The sequence below is a fragment of the Danio rerio genome, chromosome 5 (assembly GCF_052040795.2).
Source record: "Danio rerio strain M-AB ecotype USA chromosome 5, GRCz13ab, whole genome shotgun sequence".
Classification (NCBI taxonomy): Eukaryota; Metazoa; Chordata; class Actinopteri; order Cypriniformes; family Danionidae; genus Danio; species Danio rerio.
In genome coordinates this window covers 67,605,909-67,627,755 of record NC_141025.1, presented here as the reverse complement: position 1 = coordinate 67,627,755, position 21,847 = coordinate 67,605,909, and the positions used below count along the sequence as shown (strand labels likewise).

The 21,847-nt window shown below is 35.2% G+C and overlaps 1 protein-coding gene and 2 long non-coding RNA genes across 14 annotated transcripts in view; 1 reads left to right on the top strand and 2 right to left on the bottom strand.

Moving 5' to 3' along the window:
• LOC147844449 (uncharacterized) overlaps positions 1–15,783 on the bottom strand; it is a 114,243-nt gene extending 98,460 nt beyond the window's left edge. The window contains exons 1-3 of the long non-coding RNA XR_015492106.1: positions 15,378–15,783; positions 12,193–14,614; positions 10,393–11,958 (exon numbers count right to left, since the gene is read on the bottom strand). This is a non-coding gene — a long non-coding RNA (uncharacterized LOC147844449). The remainder of the gene's footprint in view (positions 1–10,392; positions 11,959–12,192; positions 14,615–15,377) is intronic.
• tmem132e (transmembrane protein 132E) overlaps positions 1–21,847 on the bottom strand; it is a 1,079,249-nt gene that overhangs the window by 266,133 nt on the left and 791,269 nt on the right. The window lies entirely within an intron of this gene.
• LOC137495648 (uncharacterized) lies at positions 18,814–21,790 on the top strand. Its single transcript, XR_015492086.1, has 7 exons — positions 18,814–18,888; positions 18,993–19,100; positions 19,899–19,982; positions 20,104–20,157; positions 20,257–20,332; positions 20,407–20,583; positions 20,906–21,790. It is a non-coding gene; the product is annotated as an uncharacterized LOC137495648 (long non-coding RNA).

The following is a 21,847-nucleotide window of genomic DNA, read 5'->3' as shown; positions in this document are numbered from 1 at the left end:
CCGCCTACTAGTACAGGATCCAATCAACGATCGTTATAAGCTGATGTTTCTCGAGGGAGAAGCTCGAACCAGACATGCTTTCAGGACAGTTTGCGTAGTCAACAACTGGAATCTCAGCAAATACTTGCTTGACAAACATAAGAAATATATCCAAAAAAAGCTTGAAATCTGCACTTTTAAATGAGCCAACTATGCTTAAAAACAATGTGTTTTTGGTTTTGTATTCTGTGTGAAATGAGCGCTAGGTACAGTCATCCTGTCAAATGCACGTCACATGACAGCAGCAACTATTCAATCAGCCACAAACCTATAAACAAAACGTCGCTGTCATTTCGGGAGGAACTTCACCATCAAGACCAAGGTGTGAATTACTTCAGCAGACCAGCGCAAGCTGACAAAGCATTATCCAGAGGGTGATAATGTGTAGAACGACTATAATTGAGGTTGGTGTCGTGATCTCGTTCCTTTTGAGTGAACATGCGCACTAGTTTGGGCAACCTGAAAATATGCTCATTTTGTTTAATTCGAACATTTACAAATGAATGTTATGAGACAGTTATGGTTTAATTTTATTGGTGGGTCCAAATATGTAATGTAATCATAAGCTTGACAAAATGGTTTCCCTATTTAGACTGTATGCATGCTCGAGCATACTGACCGAGACTAATATTATATATATATATATATATATATATATATATATATATATATATATATATATGTGTGTGTGTGTGTGTGTGTGTGTCTGCCATTTTGTCATGATTACGTGACCTACTCGCGTCAGTTGCACCGCTTCACTCCTATTCATGAACTCTCTCGTGGGGCATCATGGGATAGTGTAGCGTCCACACAACGTGCACTTCAGAATCTCGCCAAAAGTAGTAGGTCATCCAGACACTTCTCGCATATTAATTTTTTATATTCTATGAATTCGGACATACTACTTGGCTCGCATACTGATTTTAGCGTACTGTATAGTATGGAAGTATGCAATTTAGGACGCAGCCATGCTCTTTCAAACTTTCAGAAAATGGCAACTCTTCAGAATAATACATTTTAATTGGTTGTTTATAGAAAAACAGGAGTATATCAGAGAATGACTTACATTCATCTATTCATTATCTTTTCAGCTAGGTCCCTTTATTTATCTGGGGTCGCCACAGCGAAATGAACCGGTAACTATTCCAGTATATGTTTTATGCAGCGGATGCCCTTCCAGCTGCAACCCAGTACTGGGAAACACCCATACACACTCATTCACACACATACACTACGGACAATTTTATCTTACCCAACATCTGACCTTCTTGCTGCGAGGTGCGCCAACGTGCATCCCATTATATTAGTTATCAATTTTAACTGGGTGGTTATGAACAATCTCATCAATATAACAAAGTAAGTAACCAACAACAGCATGAAAATAAAGCTTAAATTGCACAATTTTGTGGGCCTCTACCATTTTTAATGTATATTTTAAAAATATTAAGAAATTTTAGTTTAAAATAGCTTTGTATCTCTTTAAGACACTTATATGACTATTATTATCAGTTGTGTTTAACAATAGAATCATTTTATTTAACAATTTAACTTAACAATACATTATAGTATATACATTATAGAAAACAATTTGTATAGTATCCATTCTTCTGTATATGCTGAAAACATATGAAAACATATACATTATTACATCTATGTACTGAAAACCATATTATTATTATTATTTATTTATTTACTGTAATACATATTTGAGTCTTGTTATGAGTGTTGGAAATGACCTTTATTGATACAATCCTGTTGTGTTAGTTGTTTTCATGATTTTTATTTATTTATTTTTCTGCTGGGTGATTTATAAACATCGCATTTGCATCCACATGACAAATAACGTAACATAAAATGCCTAGAGAATGTGTTCTGCAGTTCTAATCCATACCTCAAAATCCTTCTTTGGCAGCAATGATATATTTTGGGGGGGCTGGTAGGATTTAAAATATGAAATATGATGCCCGCGTCGCAGTCATAATGGACTGTGGTTGTCCCCTCAGTCTTAGTGTCAAAGCATGATAAATGTCCAATATTATCAACCGAGGGGAAAGCAAGGTCTCTCTGCACCCACCAACAGCTTCTCAGCAGAACGGTGGGACTCGGGTCAGCACTGGATGAAAAATAAAAAAGCGCCTTTAATCTGTTTCAGTATGAACTTATTGGAGTGAATTGTTCCCTCATAATATCGCAATGACACCAGCAAAAAAAATAAATAAATAAAAGAAAAAAAAAGAAGAAAAGAAAAAAAAAGAATGAAAAATAATTTAAAAAGAAAAACTTTTGTATTAAAGAGGACATTTTGTAGTCAGTTAATCAACGATGTTACTGATCTGTTCCAATGTGGGAAAAAACATTAGACTATGAGTATACACTGACTAAATACTGCATATTAAATGTAAGTTAAATGTAAGTTTAATTGAATTTATTAAATAAAATATGGTCATGATATGTTTAAAGTCCAGAACAGGAACTAAAGACATTGTCAAAACATTCTGTGTGACTTCAGTGGTTCAACTGTAATCACACACAGCTCCAAAAACACTTTTGTGTGTGCCAATACTGTAAAAACAACTTTCTTTGCCCATGTCTACTGCATTGGAATAGGGTGAATGTTTACTATGGGCATTAAAATGGTTACTGTGTGTGTTGTGCTGCTTACTCTAATGCCAATACACTGCACTGCCTTTAGTAAACTCTGATGACCTAACGTGGAAGAGAAGACAAAGTCATTTTTACAGTTTTTTTGGTGTACAAAAGTGTTCTTGAAGCTTCATATGATTATCGTTGAGCCATTAAAGTTACATGGAATGCTTTAAAAATGTTTTGGATGGCAATGTTTCATGTTGGCAAGGGTGTAACTTTGGTTTTGAAAAGTGGTGGGGAGACCCAAAATGGAGGTATATATATATATATTTTTTTTTTTTGTTTGTTATTTACATATATAGGGATCTTATTTCAATATATATATTTATTCACATATAGGAACAATATGGTGATATAAAATACAGGGAAGAAAAATAGGCAGATTAAATAAATTTAGTTTCAAACTAAGCTAAAATTCCTCAAGAAAAAAGGCACTGTGAACTCTAGTTTTGCAGCTGTCTATCTGCAATTGAGTTCAATGTCATCAATATGAAACTGTTGATCATTATGTTATTAATTGTCATTCACGCATAAACAACTACTTTCTGCTAATGAAAAAAAAAATCAATATTTGCATTTATTTTGCTACTTTTCTGGTCAGTATAAATATATAAACATTAGACTGACACTAACAGTGTAGACATATTCTCTCTGACAGAAAATTGACTATTCTGACCTGAGCTAATATACTGAATCATCCAACTCAGATCTTTATTTTTTTATCAATGTTGACATTAAAGTCATCTATTGCTACTCAGCATTTTGTCGCAGACTGAAACAATTGATTTAACCACAATACCTGCTCATTAGATCTTTCACCGACTTGCTTTTACAGCATGCAAAGCTATTGGATGTGGACAGGAACATGAAAATTTGAGGCACAATCAGGAATATGAAAAGTGGGCGAGATATGTCCCCCTGTCCTCAGTGGAAGTTACGCCCCTGAATGGTGGTATTTTATTGACCCTTGTTGTCTATAAAGAATTATGGGCTGTTCAAATATTGGTGTGTCAGTTCATTATTTCAAATGTGAAGTGAAACATTTGCAAACATGAAGGGATGCACCTCAGGTTTTTCACACACTTTTAGACACGATATGTGAACAGCCCTTCAGGGAGCTTTCCAATTTTCTATAAAAAATCTTAATTTGTGTTCTGAAGATAAACAAATGTTTTAAGGGATGAAGGCGAGTAATTAATGACAATATTTTCATTTGTGGGTGAGCTAACCCTTTAAAAAACATCTGTTTAACCAATTTTACAAGCTGTAAGATAAGACTTTGGTGTCTCCAGATTGTGTCTAAAGTTACATCTCAAAATACCCATCAGACTGTTTATTTTACAATGCAGAATATGACCAATTTGAGCTCAACAAAAACAAAAGTGTAGATGTTTTTGTAGCCTGTGTCTTTAAATGCAAATGAGCTGCTTCTCCCTGCCCACCGTTCCCACATGTGTGTCTTCTTTTGCTGTGTTACATCAGATAAACAGCAGTCAGTGACAGAGACAGACATGGTTAAGCAGAAATCCATCTCATTAGTCAAATATACCAAGTAAGTTTATTTGATGTATTCATAGTGGAGTTTATTCAAGCCTTTCTGCAAGGATGAGTCACACACAAATGGCATCACAAAGTTTGCAGCACACACACGTTTACAAACACTATGTGGTGAATCCAACGGTTATGAGTTGCATAGCAATTTTACTGTCTTTAATTTATAACAAACATGCTCTGTTTTAAAACATTTTAAAACTCGTTCTTGAGGTGCAGATGATCACAGAGAGTTGGAACAGATCTTTTAATCCCAGTTTCATTGCAAATCCTATTCTGTGTATATACACATGTTTATACACGTTAGTGCTGAGACATGTTAATACGCACTTGTCAATCAATTTGATGGGCGGGGAAAACTGCTCTTACGTCATGTTGCGATGGGCCTAAATTTAACTGGGATTTGGGTCATATTTCAACATCAGGAAATTAAAAAAAAAAAAAAAAGGATAGTCTTTTTGTGTTTGTTTCACTCCAATATGACAGTGGACACACTATACCTACACACAGTTCTGTCTAAACAGTCTACAAAAGTCAATTTTGCATTATAGGTGCCCTTTAAACACGGAAAAAGTCAGATTTTTATAATATGTTCTCTTTAGGATGAGATCCTGCACACTACATAACTGTGATAATTATTTCTCACAGTGTTTTTTAACATCCCACAGTTCAAGTAAACAAAACGAGGCAGGATCTAAAGAGGCAAATATGTAAATTGTAATATCCTATAAGCGAATCCCACGCTGATTAATCTCTCGTTCTCATGACATCACTTTCCAGGATGTTTGCAGGCATTATTCAGTGCGAAATGGAATTGCACTAATGCAAAAACACGGTATGCATTCATTCCGCAAGTGCATTTCGACAGAACCACTGTCACCTTCAAAAGCTTTCAAGGAAATAAGAGGCACACATTCAACAGCAGTGTGTAGAAGAGAGCCAATATTGGCATGCAGCCTACTGGCTTAGTAAGACAATATTGTAATCAAAAGAAAAGAGCAGAATCTGATTCCATCCAGACCTAATATCCGCTTGCGGAGCCGTAACGTGTCATCCAGTAAACTTGGAGACAATAAACAAGCTAATAGACATGTCCTTTTCCTTTAGATAGTGTCGATAAATGAAAGAGATCTGGACAGAGGGATGGATTTGCCTAGAGGAAGTCAGAGACAGATGTAGTATGCATACTAATCAGGATAATCACCTTGCACAATCCCATGCTGAAATTCTCTTTTTTTCCAGGTAAGATTATACGATGGATGTTTATAAACTGTGCTCTGTGGTGCCCTGATTGTGAAAAGCACAAACACTCTCATCTGTATTGAGCTCTGTAATGACTGTGGGAACAGATGTACGGGTCAAAGGCTGCATGAAGCTACAATTTTAGCACAACAGACGTAATCATTTTAGGCTTTTAAAAATGGCTTCATTCACATATGATGTATTAAGAGGCCTGGACACTCATGACAGTTGTTAACTGGTAGTCTAGAAAATTGCAAGCCATTTTTACAGTTTCCGGAAATAGGAAATAAGACATGGCCCCAATATTATACCCAAAATTGGGTTGGGTGCCAATAATCTCAGACTGGTTTCTTGAACATGTCAACGAGATCACTTTACACAAATGACCTCCACAGTCACCAGATCTCAATCCAATAGAGTATCTTTGGTATTTGGTGAAACGGAAGATTCACATCATGGGTGTGATATAGCAACTGTGTGATGCTATCATGTCAATATGGACCAAAATCTCAGGAATATTTCCAGTACCTTATTGAATCTAAGCCACGAAGGATTAAGGCAGTTCTGAAGGCAAAAGGAAGTCCAACCCAGTACTAGTAAGGTGTAATTTATAAAGTAGCCTGTGAGTGTATTTACAGAATTGTATACCTTTATTTTAAAATATACAGTAATTACAGTAATACAATGCAACTTTAAAATACAGTAACATACAGCTTAACTGTCCTACTGTAAATTACGGTTCATAATACAGTTGTGTAATTTACAAAACAGTGTATATATTAAAGTCAGATGACCATACTTCATACATCCTGCTTGCATATAAAAAAAAAAAAAAAAACTGGTAATGATGCCATGTTTTATATAAAACACAATTTCTATCATAATTTAAATCCAAATATATTCAAGTTTCACAAAGACTAATTTTCTGTAGTCATTAATTGACTCTTCAGTGTCACACTATCTTTCCAAAATCATTCAATATGTTCATTTGTAGCTTCAAACATATGTTGAAAACAGCTTGTGAGCATGCCTGTCATTTGATTTTATCAACCTAAAGCGCTACATTTCTGTGATGAACAATCTCTGGATTTAGTATGGTAATGAATATGTATATGGCAATGTTGATGTATTTGGTCTGGGCGGTGTAGATCTGCTACGCTGCTGCTTTGATTATTATGGTAGAGGAAGTACCGAGACATGTATAAAAACAGAAATGCTCCATGAGAATATAGCACGCTGCTGCTGTAAACATAATATATGTAACCTCATAGCTACACACAGGTGGAGCTGGGGTGGAGGAGGGTTTTCGAAAATGTGCCGCAGCTTAACAGGGCAAGATGACATGGAGGATTTAAAACCATGGGACTCAAACTCGATTTCTGGAAGACCACAGCTCTGCACAGTTTTGCTCCAACCCTACACTGTAAAAAAAAAAAAAAAAAAAAATGCAGGGTTCCACACAATTCATTCATGTTGTCCTAACACAAATTAATAAAGTTAACTTCACACTTTTAACAAATTTATGTGGATTTAACATAAAAAAAATATATTTGTCTCAATGAAATCTCAAGAATTGTGTTGTTTCAGCTCATTTTATACAGAACTATTAAGCAGGCGTGAGTTGGAGCTCGTTGGAGCTCAACTATGCAGAGCTGCAGCTCTTCAGGAATTGAGTTTGAGACCATTGATTCAAACTCATGTGCAAGCCCATTGGCTGCCGAGGTGACAACAAACAATCCCCCTCAGCATGTAGTTAATAACGCAGGAGCAGATAAGGTGACCTATCAGCCTGCGCAAGCATAGAGTTTCATGGTAGAAATTTCACTAAGAGGCAAACAGCAGCAATAAGCAATACATAAATATAAATTATATCCAAAATTATATATTCTATAAATATGTGGGTAACACTTTAGTTTAGGTCACAATTACCATATTAACTATTGGCTTTTTAGCTGCCCATTAAGACATTAACTTTTATGAAGTATGATCTTACTATACATCGCTAATCCCGCCTAATACCTAAACTTATCTACTACCCCACTAACTATTATTACACAGCTAATTAGTAAGCTAGTTGTGTTACTTAATGGTTTGCTAATACTATAAATTGTGACCTAAAGTGCTACCAAAATGTGCAACTGTATACGTGTGCAAAACAGATAAATTCATGTTGTTTTTTTTTAAACCATCATCTTGCATTTATTACAAAAAAATAACAACAGCACACACAGTTATAATGCAATATGCAAGACTTAAAGAAAGCAATTAAAGGAAACAAACACCCACATATTCACGGCATGTCCATAGAACAGTTTGCCAATGATGCAGTATATAACTTTATGCAACTTCAAAATGCACTAAATTAAATCATCAAGTTTACTTCATGAATCCACTATATCTGTCTTTGTTTATAATAAGGTACGTGTACATACAGTAATGCATCTAAATATGGCAGTTTCTTTGATATAATTCACAGCAGTTATTTTTATTTATTTTTTATTTTTTTCATGTTTGATCTAAAAAAAAACATATGACATCAAACATATGTAGATTTCAGCATTTAGTCCAGAGGCATCAAAACACTACACACACATGCACACACACACACTTCAAAAGTCAAATTATAATAAATAGTAAATATATTCAATAATTAAATGTATTCTCACTATTACTATACTCACTATATATTATAGTATATTTAATTTCATTTTTTGGTCACATTTTACAATAAGGTTTTAATAGTTAATGTACTTACTAACATGAGCTAATAATGAACAATAATTGTACAGCATTGTTTAATCATAGTTCAACATTTACGTACAAATTCACGCTTCTTGCACCATCAGTTAACATGAACTAACAATGAACATCTGTATAATCATTAACTAATGTTCAAAAACATTAATAAATACTTTAATGTATTGTTCATTGTTTGTTTGTTTTCATGTATTTACTAAAACAACCTTATTGTAAAGTGTTATTGAATTTTTTTTATGTATTTTTATTGATGTGCAATCAAAGTAAACTAATGATCTTCATACAAACAACATATTTATAAAGTTTCACATATTTCAAACAGTTTATGAGATTATACAATCATAAATTAGGTAAAAGGGTCCTTCAGTTTTCCTTTTCATCATATCTGAATAATGTATTTTAAGCCATGATTGTCTGGATAATTTATGATTGATCAGCTTCAGCATTCTGCAGACAATTAATTAATTCATTATTTTAATTGTAATATTGAGGGGAGCACGGTGGCGAGTTGGGTATCGCTGTCGCCACACAGTGAAAAGGTTGCTGGTTCGAGCTTTGGCTGGGTCAGTTAGCATTTCTGTGTGGAGTTTGCATGTTCTCCCCGTGTTAGCGTGGGTTTCCTCCAAGTCCAAACACATGCAATATAGGTAAATTAGGTAAGCTATAGTGTATGTGTGTAAATGCGAGCTTGTGGGTGTTTCCCATGGATGTGTTGCAGCTAGAATGGCATCCGCTGCATAAAACATGCTGGATAAGTTGGTGGTTCATTCCGCTGTGGCAACCCCTGATTAATAAAGGGACTAAGGTGAAAAGAAAATGAATGAATAATGGTAATATTGTCAGGTTTCTGTTTCCCCATGTCATGTCGTTCCATGTGCTTTTGTTTTGAACATGTGATCCCTTTGTTCTGTTTTCCCACCATTAATCAGTATTCATTAGTTCCACCTGTGTCTCACCCCTAATTGTAATTAAGTTCATCATGTCTTGTGTATTTATACGGACTAGTTTTGGTTAACCTTTGGCTGTTCTTGTGGAGACATATAGAACGCATCCTGTGAAAAAATGAGATGAGATGTTGCGTTCAAATAAATTTTTTTTTTAAATTTTTTGATGACCATCAGGAACATTTTTTTAAATTGAAAATGATTTAAGCATAACAGCATTCATACAACGATTTCTATTTTTTTCACTTTTTCACGATATATACTGTAGATGAAGACCTTACAAATATATGTTGCACAATACAAATAAAACTAATTTGAATAAGAATTTTAGCAAATAAACACCCTTAATGTGTTTATGTCTTTATAAAGATTTTCATGGTAATGTTTACTTTCACTCCTGAGAAAAATAAGTTCTAGCTCTGAACTTTATTAATAAATCTATATAAAATTCTGCACTTTCTACCGCCTTTATTTAGCCGCAGTGACTTTTTTTTTGCAAATTTTGAGCTCAAGTCTGCATCCATACGTCCTCAATATCAAGAACACATCTAGGAACTTTCATGCGTCCTCCGTTCTTGCGGTCTTGAGTTTTAGAACTGAACTTTGGCAGTTGATGACATTACACAAGAACACGAAGAAAGAACTCATAGTGAGAAACAGCCTTTGTTCGGTCTTATAATGTCAACATCCTTGACACTCCTGTTTCCGGTTGTAAGCATTTGTTAATAAATATAGTTTTTTGATAATTCCTGTTTCCTTTTTTTTTAGAGAATGCATATGTGAATAACATATTTGGTACATCTCCATGTCATGTTGTTTCATGTGATTTTGTTTTAACCATGTGGTCCCTTTGTTCTGTTTTTCTGCCATTTAATCAGTAATTATTAGTTCCACCTGTTTCTCACACCTGTTTGTAATTAAGTTCATCATGTCTTGTGTGTTTATACTCCCTAGTTTTGAGAAGGCTGCAGTCACATTAGAGTTGAGGCTGCGTACGAAACCGCCTACTACTCAGTAGGTACTGCATTTGAATGTAAACATACTACTCGGCCATTAGAAAAATACGCTCTATACAGTATGAATGTGAAAAGTATGAATGGAATTTGGACGTACTACATCCGCCATTTTGTCATGGTCACGTGACCTACCTGCGTCAGTTGCATTGCTTCTTTCCCATTCATGAATTCTCTCACAGGGCATCATGAGATAGCACAGCCTGCATAGGATGCACACTTCAGAATCTCGCCGGAAGTAGTAAGTCATCTGGGCACTTCTCACATACTGATTTTTTAATTCTATGATTTTAGCGTACTATATAGAATGGAAGTATGCGGTTTCGGACACAGCCTGATGATTAAACAGTAATAAACAAGATGATTAAACATTTAAAAAAAGCGAGCGATTGTGTAGGTCAGAGTTCACCAAGCGATTTCGTAGGTCAGAGTTCACCAAGCTTGAACTTTCCAGTGAACTGTGAAACCTGTCGCAGGAGCATGCGTTTCCGGTCTGACGCATTCGCATGCATATAAATAGTAGTCTATGGGAAGAAAAGTGCAGTGTGACCACAGCTTTAGTCTTTGTCTGGTCTGGTATTGTGAACATCCTCGTCATTCTTGTTTCCAGTTGCAAGCATTTGCAAATTAATATAGGCTTTTGATAATAGTTTTCCTTCTTTGTGGAACACGCATGCGTGACAAATATATTTAGTACTTCAAAACTCTGAAAGTAAATGATGGCACAGTTCATTTCTCAGCACTCCAGCAACCTTTGTGCCAAACCTCAATTTTCATCGCTTGCAAAATACATCACAGAGCAGCTCTACAGCATCTTCGAAATGATTTTTAAACACTTCCCATTCAGACAGCAATTTGTGTTTGCGACTAACACCTGTAAATGCAAAACAATTATCTCCTGAATAGGTCTGGTACCTGCATAATCTCAGTCTTCTTTCTTACATAAATCAGGATTAAATTGTGCCTACAAAAGGAGACCTTTTTTTTTTTCTTTCTAAAAATCACATACATGCACCTGGACTAATCCCACCTGCTCCCCCTGCTCTGCACTGCATGAATAAGCATGTGCTGGAGCTCAACCAAGAGCACATGCACCGTTTCAAAACCGCACTGTCGTCCTCCAGAGACGTCCGGATGGCCCATTTCTACCTCAAAGTTAGCCAAGGGGAGTGAACTAGCAGCTGGTAATTACTGTGCATATGGCTCACCCCCTTAATTAGCACCAGCACTCCAAGTTTCTAATGAGTTTCGATTTTATTTCATTCTGTTTAAGAGACAACCGAGGGAAGGAGGAAAAAAAAGTAAATGTAGCACACAACAGGCCTGTCAAGAGTAAGGGTGTTTTTTTTTTCTCTTGCAGATATTATAAGTGATGCCGTGACAAATAAAATCCTGATTTGGCGGGCTGACGCAAGGCACAGGCAACTTTTTTCTTTTGTATTCCTGATGTGATTTTATCACTTGGTTTCTGTATGTGCTGTCGTATTCAGGACTGGACGCACAAACAATTTCAAGATGAAAAGGGATCAGTGTCTAAGCAGCAGTTTCCTGCCAAGCTTATTTCTTCATTTATTTCTTTTAATTTACGTGAAAAAGAATCAACGAAATGTACAGTGTGATATTTTTTTAGGATTGTTAATACTTGCTGAATCCCAGCAGGCACCTTGATTTCACAAATGACATTAAAAAACACATGCAAATCCATTTGATGTCAACAGATTACCTTGATGTCAAAACGACTTCAAATTGACATCTAACATTAGCCCCTTTCACACAGTGATACCGGTAAATATCTGGAAAATTTCCGGAACGACTTTACCGGTATATTCAAAAAACTGCTGTTCACACAGGCGAGGACGTTACGGAAATTTTCCGGAAAAGAGCATTCACACATCCATTTTAAAATACCGGTAAATTCTGACATCATTCACCACAAATGAGCTTTAAACTTTGCCGGCAATTTTCCGGAAAGGTCTGTATGTGTGAAAGGGGCTATTGACTTCAAAAAGCATGTCAAAAATCAACTACAGGTCAACATGATTTCCCAAATACTCCAAAATAACAATTCCAGTGACTTGCGATCCCTCCTATCCTTGAATGTCATTATAAACATAAAAACATAACACTGCACACACAGTAATAGGCTGATGTAAACACAAGCATATAGATAACACAAAAAAGCACAACAGTCTAACAACTACATTTTTATTTATTTTTTGTTTAATTTAATATTAACCTTATCTAATGAGACTGCTGTGCACTATGACTTTACATGGACATCAGTAATCTAATGGTTTGCCTTCATCTGAATGAGACAATACTATGATTAAGGTGTTTACATGAGTTGCTTTCAGAATGTTCCTTTCATGATCCCGTTTAACATGTTATAGCTAATAATTCGATTAACACCATCGCGTCATCACAATATCCACATTTCCTTTGGAGTTTCATGTAATTTCGGATGTAACATTTATTTTTTTTTACTTTAACTGCAGTTTGCCACTTTCTATCCAGGAACATTTCATGCATGCCCCATGATAAACCATAGACTGTAAAATATATGGACGTAGTATCCGTGGTGTCACCCATAGGTTTCTAAAGAGCGCAAAAGAAAGCACAAGTAGGCGCGACCAACCGTCGCCATTTTGTTCGCGCGTCATCACACCCACGGCGAAATACCAAACAAGGGCAAAGAGGCGGAGAGTGAGCGGAGCTACAGACACCTGCTGGCATTTTGCTTGGACCTGGCTCAGACACACTTTACTTTGGGAGAACGCTTAATATTTTATCACCTGTGCAAATATGTCGAGTTCAGTGACTAATCTGCAGGATTCAGCGACCAACGAGACCTAGCTGTTACTCAAGTGGCCACTCCCTTAATTATGCAAACTTAATATAACTTAATATAAAGGAAACGGATGAGTTATAAAAAAAATCACCCCCCTCACAGTTGTTATGAAGGGTAATATTAGCTGTATTAACCAAAATAATTTTTTGTACCAGGCTGTAAACACTTTTTTTTTCTGCTGTAAAGTTGGCCATTCTAACAGTGGGCTCAATTGAGATTTGCTCTATTTTTGAGGCAGGAGCGGCCACTACTAGCGGAATTTTGGATGAATTGCAGTTTTAGTTACTTCCGTATTGGCTTCCTGAGGGAGAGCGGGAGGTTGCCGCTTGTGATAAATGAGATATTGGATGGCGAGTGTGAATTAAGGACTGGTGGAAGAGAGTTGTTTTATTGGAATTTGATACCACATGCCATTCAGGAGAGAAAAAAACCCGTACATTTCGCAGTTTGTGGGTCTGTGGTCTTTCACGGACTCGATAGGTGCAGAATAGTGGGAATAGAGAATAGTGTCAAACAGCTGCGTGTGTATGAAATATCCTGTCGCAAAACGTGGCCAAAAGTCCTACCTGACGGGATAACACTTTATAATAGGGACTGAAAACTACACACTGAACCATTTAATAAGCATTAGTATAATATTATTTGTATAGCACTTTTACAATGTAGATCGTGTCAAAGCAGCTTCACATAAGAGATTATAGATAATTGAAACAGTGTCGGTTCAATTTTCAGAGTTTAAGTTCAGTTCTGTTTAGCTCAGTTCAGTGTGGTTTAATAATCACTACTGCGAGTCCAAACACTGAAAAGAAATCCATTGATGCGCAGCTCTACAGATCCCAAACCATGCAAGCTAGTGGCGACAGCGGCAAGGAAAAAAAAAAAAAAAAACTTCACCAATTGGCGAAAGTAAAGAAAAAATACCTCGAGAGAAACCAGACTTAGTTGGGCACGACCATTTCCATTTCTCCGCTGGCCAAACGTCTTGTGCAGAGCTGCAGTCTCAGCGGCGGGGGCTGAAAGCTGAACCTCAGAGAAGACTCATCAGTCCCTGTCCCTCTGTCCCTTGTAAGCACATGCATGATGTGCTTAATGGTTGTATATTCATACATGGTTAAGGATTCATTTTTCATGACTAAATTAAATTATTATTAAGTTATTTAAGAATGTGCTGGTAAATTATTAATAAACTATTCAAATAAACATTTATATATCTTATTATTCAGGCATATACTAATAGTTAATCTGTATGTTAATAAATAATTTATTAACTGAACTGTTTATGCTTTATAAATCATTTATAAATGACAATTAAAGGCTTAGTCATATTTTAAAATAAATTACTTTATTCATTTCTATTCATTTGAAGATACACAAATGAAGCTGTATTGAATGAAAAATCTAGAATAAAATACTGTACAGCTTAAGCATCTCTAAATAACTTTGAAATGTTGTATCATAATATATTGTTAAATTATTATATTGATCTTTATCCAAATGTATGTTTTATTTTGACACTTCAGCAATGTTTAAACTTCACAGTGATTTTACAATTCAGAACAGCACTCTGGGCATCCCTGTCAGGGTTCTGCCACTCTGGTCTTGTAAATTCTTGTTTTGGTGGCAGATCTCGGACACTACCTGTGTCTGGTCCTGTTTCTGTCTCTGTGTGCGCGCGCGCCGTCGTGGGTGTACGCAGAGTGTGCGCGCTCTGCGTCCCTTAGACGGGTGCGCTTTTGTACTCGTGTTTGTGTTTTCGTCTGTCAGCAGCGTGGTGTTTCATTCCCAGCGTCTCAGTCTTGTTGGTTTCGGTTTTGGTCTGCGCTGGGATGAAGCATGCATGCTGCATGTGTGAGCGCACGGTAAGTGTTTTCATTCATCGTGTGCTCGTGTCTTGTGTCTTTTGTCAAAGCACGTGGCTCGGTGTTTACATTGTGGTCACGTGTTTTTGTCGTGTGCTTCAGTGTTGTGTTATGTGAGCGCATGGCTTGTATTGTCTCTCTGTGTCATGCGCTCTCCCGTCTATTGTCTAGTCCCACCCTCCTTGTTAACCCATTATTAGTTAATTGTGTTCACCTGTGTGTCAATTTACTTTTTGCTTTATAATCCCCCTCATGTTTTCAGTCCTTTGTCAGTTCGTCGTTGATATTCCCTCTGTGTTCCTGTTCCAGTCATGTCTTGCCAGCCCAGCCCAGCCAAGTTTGTCTGTTTTTGATTCATGTTTTCCCCCTCGGGGTAGTTTATTTTGCCTTTTTGTTTTATTTGTACTTTATTATTAATAAAACCCAATTATTGTTTGCACTTGAGTCCTCGCTCCTTTTCCCCTCACCGAACCCTGACAATCCCGAGTTCGAGTTCAGGCTCAAGGACCTTTACCGATCCTGTCATGCTGAGTTTTCAGCATGATTACCCCCATCTTCAGTGTCAGTTCATTCTTTGGAAATCATTATACAATGATGATTTAATGTTCACTTACTGTTGGTTCACAATTGATAGTAGCTGTTATTATGAGAGAAATTACCGAGTGGAAAAAAAAAGCTAATTTATGAGCCTTTGGCCAGATGTTGAAAAACAGCTGTAAATCACAAGAGGGCGGGAAAATACATCTGCATATTGAAACTGATCATTGTCAAATCTGCATATTGTATATTATTTATATATATACAATATATATACACAATATACAATATGTAATACAATATATATTACATGTTGTATATTGCATATTATTAGAAACTCCTGCTAAAATTTAACAACTAATTTCATTTATGACTGAAACTGGTAACTCTGACAGAACTTTCTTTCCAAGCTATCAATTTACTTCTACAGTTTTCACTGTATTTTTCATTAAATAAATGCAGCCTTGTCGAGTCATTTATTCTAATTATTGTACCTTTGACTTGCCACATACTTCTTTAAACAATTTTTGTTTGTTTTATGTCATCCCACATTGATTGATGCAACATTAAAGCATGAACTGAGCAACATTTTGAAGGCATCTCATAAAATCGTGCTTGTTATTTTGATTGATTGACTGCCTGACTGATTTATTGCATCAAGACTTAATGAACATGTATTGCTTTGCATTTTGAAAATAGATATAACATGTTTGCAGAATATGGAAAGCTATTCACAAAACTACACAGAACAGTATTTGCATTAATATGTTTCTTATTATGTTACCCAAGCAATAATCACATTTCTAATAAACTCCACAACTCCAGTTTTTGTGCATTATAAGGCATTTCCCTCAGGATATTCCCGCAAACACTCAATAGACACTATCTCTCAGCAATTATATAGTAATTCTCAAATCTCTTTTCAGCTTGAGACAGATATTATGACTACGCCGCATGTGAGAGGAAAAGAAAACACGAGAAAAGAATTATCGCTCTCCTCTGGGAAAGGCGAAGAAAGTAAATAGAGCCATTAATACAAGATAGAAAATTGTTTTCTGTTTGTATGGTGCACATTTTACAACATTATTTGGATCCGCATGTATTATGTCTTCTATGAGAAGTTATTAGTTAGGGCTTATGTTACATTTTGAGTTTGATGTTTACAATATGATGTAAGCTAACATACATGTTTTCTTATTCTGAAATAAATAAATTGAATTAATGAATTAAATAAATAATATAAAAATAAATAAAATAAATAAAAATAAATAAAACCTATACCTAAAAAAGTTCAGTAAATCTATTGGTCTCTTTAAAAAAGGTGTTATCTTAAATTATTACAGAAAATAAATAAATAAATAAATAAATAAATAAATAAATAAATAAATAAATAAATAAATAAATAAACAACATAAAACCATACAGTTAAAGTCAGAATTATAAGCGCCCCTGTTTATTTTTTTCCCCAATTTCTGTTTAATGAAGGGCAGATTGTTTCAGCACGTTTTTTAAGCATAATAGTTTTAAAAACCTATTTCTAATAACTGATTTATTTTATCTTTGCCATGATGACAGTAAATAATATTTTACTTGATATTTTTCAAGACACTTCTATACAGCTTGAAGTGACATTTAAAGGCTTAACTAGGTTAGTAAGGTGAACTAGGCAGGTTAGGGTAATTAGGCGAGATATTCTATAACGATGGTTTGTTCTGTAGACTATCGAAAAAAAAAAAAAAAGCTTGAGGGGCTAATAATGTTGTCCCAAAACTAATTTAAAAAAAATTCAAAACTGGTTTTATTTTAGCCGAAATAAAACGAATAAGACTTTTTCTAGAAGAAAAAAAATATTATCAGACATACTGTGAAAATTTCATTGCTCTGTCAAATATAATTTGGGAAATATTTAAAAAGAAAAAAAAATCAAAAGGGGGCTAATAATTCTGACTTTAACTGTACATCTGAAATATTATCTAAAGTATAATATAAATACAAATTTAAAAACATACATCTATTAATATAAAATTTTCTAAAATTATTCATTTTTATTTATATTTATAAATATAATAAACAAAATTCCAGCCATCCTAACATAAATATTTTATCTTACCTCTTTTCAAGAACATGAAATACATGCATTAATCATGAGACGGCTGCTATACGTTATGAATTACCAAAAGCATGCTGCATACAGTAACAGTAAGATGCTCAGGTATTTTGTTTATCTAGACAACAAAGCAAACTGAATGATTAATAAAACAATGGCTGCAATGAAGCAACATCATTAAGAAAAAAATCCATCTGACAGATTGTCCCTTTAAACTTTTAACCCATGTCCAGTTTAAGCTGGTGTTGCCCTTACTGGACCATTAGAGATTTAATCTGAAACTAAAACTAATGCTGCAGGCTCTGGGAGATTTAATAAACAGTGATGAAGAGCTGTGACAGTTTGTTTGTGATCCACTATAACTTGTGTGGCTATAAATACAGTAAATCACATCATCACACACTTCTATAAACCTGTGGCCAACAGGTTTATGATTTCCAATAGACAAGACAGTAAAAACAGAAACTCATTAAGCCACACTTGTGGAAATCTTTTTTTCTTTTTATCTGTCTGTTTATATTTATTTATTTTATTAGTAATTTTTATTAGTAGTTGGTAAATAATTATAACCTGTTGAAATTCATAAAGTTTTTCTTTCACTCTACGAATATCAGTATTATTTAAAGACATTTTCAGGGTCTCAGACTTTTTTTTTTTTTTTTTTGGTGAAATGTGTTATATGCAAAGTTTTAATATATAAAAAAGTGATATATAATGATAATGTTTCTTGTATATTTCATAGATAACATTATTGAGATATGGAAAATCATTGGAGCAGCCAGCTATTGCTATGTTTACTTGTTCTGGTGAACATGACTTGTATTAGTGAGTGTAATGTAATCTGTAATAACTAAAATAAACTAAACTAAACTAAACTAAAATAAAATAAAATAAAATAAAATAAAATAAAATAAAGGCGAAGCAGTGGTGCAGTAGGTAGTGCTGTCGCCTCACAGCAAGAAGGTCGCTGGTTCGAGCCTCGGCTCACACTCTCAGAAAAAAAGGTACAATAAGGGTACAATTTTGTTCCTAGAGGGAACAAAATATATAATTGTACCTTTAAAGGTGCCATATTGGTCCTTAGGGTACAATTTTGTACCCAAATGGGCTATAAAGGTACAAATGTCCAGATTTAGGTTTGAAAGGTTCATTTTTGTACCTTTTATAACACATTTGGATACAAAATTGTACCGTAAAGGACCAATTTGGCATTTGTAGAATTTGGCTTGTTGAAACGTTATAGTAGTTTTTGTTACTGTGGCGGTCCGTTGAGTATGCTGGCTGTTTACACAGAACTTCGCACGCTCTTCAAAGAAAAGTCTATTTTGGAGTCCACACTTTTCAGGTAAGAATGTATTAAAGATATATTTTCTGTCTCATTTTTACATGTGAAGCCGTGTTCTGTTGATTTTGTCTGACTCTCGGGTCTCGGCTTTCCCCCGCTTTAAGTGCTCCGGGCTGGCCTGCAGGATGGAGTTTGCTAAGATGTCTGCTGCTTATTAAAGAAGTTAATACAATGTGATATCGAAGTCACCGAGGGACATAACGTTATAGACGGTGAGTACTATATGCTGTTAGTTTTCTCGGTGTAAAAGTTCCCTTTATCGCCTACGTTACGTATTCGCGCCTTATATCTTACGTTACGTTACTGCTTTATTAATAAGTGTTGCCACGGCGGAATATAATCGCAACCCAAATAGCAAAATACACTCGGGCCAGTTGCGGTGGCAGAAGCGAGCCGACGCTGCCGTATCCGTGCACCGGATTCGGGCCGTGAGTAATGTGCGGTGTGGCCCGGAGCTCGCGCGACTAAAGTCTTCAAATACCTTGATATAAAACCTTTTGTTATTAATACTGGAAATTTGTAATTATCGATAATGTTTTATATTTTGAGGCCATTTTTCTAGCCACGGTTGACCGCTGAAATGTAATTTTAGACGGTTATATAAGTTAACACCGCCATTTTGTGAAGAAAAATCACAATTTTGTCACCTACAAAGCGACTGATTATGTAAACGTGGCTAGTTACAAACGTGGCATACAAATCTTCGTTTCAGTGTCTAAGTTACATTAATGTTGAGGAGTGTCCACAAACTCTCATGTCCAGAATTGTTGGTGCTTTACTATCGTTTAACGTTATACTTATGTTAATGTAGAATTATTAACATACCACGTTGTATAAATCGACGTTTTAAGTCATACTTTGTTCTTTAATGTAATAATTTGTCTCATCTGTTCTGAAACTGATACCTTGAGCTATTTTACCTATTTTATTATTATCTCAAAATAAGTAAATAGTTATTGCTTTATCTTATTGCTTTCCAGAAGTTTTTGAAGTTTCCAATTGTCTTTCAGGACAAGATTGAACAACAGAATGCAGCCTAACAGCATCAGACCAATGAAGGCATGTCATAAGAAAGCATGGCTCAGTTACAAGATGTAAGTATGTCTCATTATCTATACCATGGTTTTAATGGCTTACATACTATTTTAAATTTGTAGGTTTTTACTTACAAACAAAAATAAATGTATACCCACATGTTTAAAATTATTTTCTTAGTTTTCATCGAAAGATGAGAGATCAACTGAAGAATGCTATGGACCTGACTCTAAGGTACTCTTTCTAAACTTTCTCCACTTTATTAATATTATTAAATTCTAGCTTTGTATGGATTCATTCATATTTGTTTGTATGCCACATCTTATGTTCCAGGAATTGATTTTACAGCAGCACTTCTCATGTTGCCAGCCTTGTTAAGCGAGACACTTCAACATTTCTTTGTGCTCCGGTGCGTATGTTGTTTTCTGTTTAGTATATGCTGTGATAAATGCATTTTATAATGCTTGATATTCTTTATATTAGGATGACGCAGTGGGTAGGGCTGTCACCTTACAGCAAGAAGGTCGCTGGTTCGAGCCTCGGCTGGGTCAGTTGGCATTTGTGTGGGGAGTTTGCATATTCTTCCAGTGTTCGTGAAAGTTTCCTCCAAGTGCTCCGGTTTCCCCACAAGTATAAAGACATGCGCTATAGCTGAATTTGGTAAGCTTATTTGTCTGTAGTGTATAAATGTGTGTGTGAATAAGTGTGTCTGGATGTTTCGTAATACTGGGTTGCAGCTAGAAGGGCATCTGCTGCATAAAACATATGCTGGATAAGTTGGTGGTTCATTCCACTGTGGCAACCCCAGATTAATAAAGGGACTATTGAATGAATGAATGAAATTTATATTAGTCTTAATCTGTGATATATATTTTTTTTAATCAGTGAATATTAATTATTTTTCTTTCTATGCATGTTGATTTTCTCTTCATCAGTGATAGAGTGACTGATATTAATGTAATTATTGCTTTGTCATTTACAGTGAACCATCTTCACCACATCCAACAGTTCAAGTACAGAAGGAGGCCACCGACTGGACAACTGTGTTAACAAGACGAGTCACGGCAGTCTTCAGAGTTGATGGGATTGTGATTGGCCGAGCTGATGATGTGGACGAATATACATTTTTGACATATCCATCTTAATAGAAGAACACCTTGATGTTTCTGCAGTGGAATGTTTTGAATGAACTGTGGACGGTGACAAGCCTTGATCTACCAAAGTGATCAACCTTGTTTTTTTGTTTCTCTAGATGCTCTTGGGATAATCACAATCATCAAGTTAATCCAGCACACTGCTATCATTCATGCATAAAGCAAATTTTTAAATAACTTGTGGTCCTAATGACTATCAAAGAACATTTTCCAGATATGAGTGCTTTACATGTCATGTTTATCAAAAACAAAAACACATATTGTGTTACAACAAATTACAACTCCACTTGAGGATGATGAGGAGTAATCTACTGATGTTGAGGAAGAGGCTACTGATGTATTCGGTTTTCTGCACTGTTGAAGCAATTTATAGAGAAACTTTGCCTTCATTCTGAAATTCAGAGAAAATGTTGATGACAAATTATTTATTATGACCGAGTATTCTGACTAAAGACAAATACTTTGGACTTTATAAAGTGCAGTACTTGATGTAGCCTGTGTAATGTGTTTATAAATCTTATACAGTATTCTTGTGGTCTTTGTATTAAGTGTAGATTATTTAGTTTTTATTTGTTAACTAAATTGTTCTTTTTACTGTTTTACATGTCTGCTTTATACTTGCTGTGTAATTTTATTTCTTAACACATTCAGTTTTGAGTTGTAATGAAATATTTCTACATTAATAAATAAAAATGGACATCTGTGAACCAAAATATTTTATTTATTTATTGTTGCATGCAGTCACCAAAGGATCAAAATGCCTGGGTCAG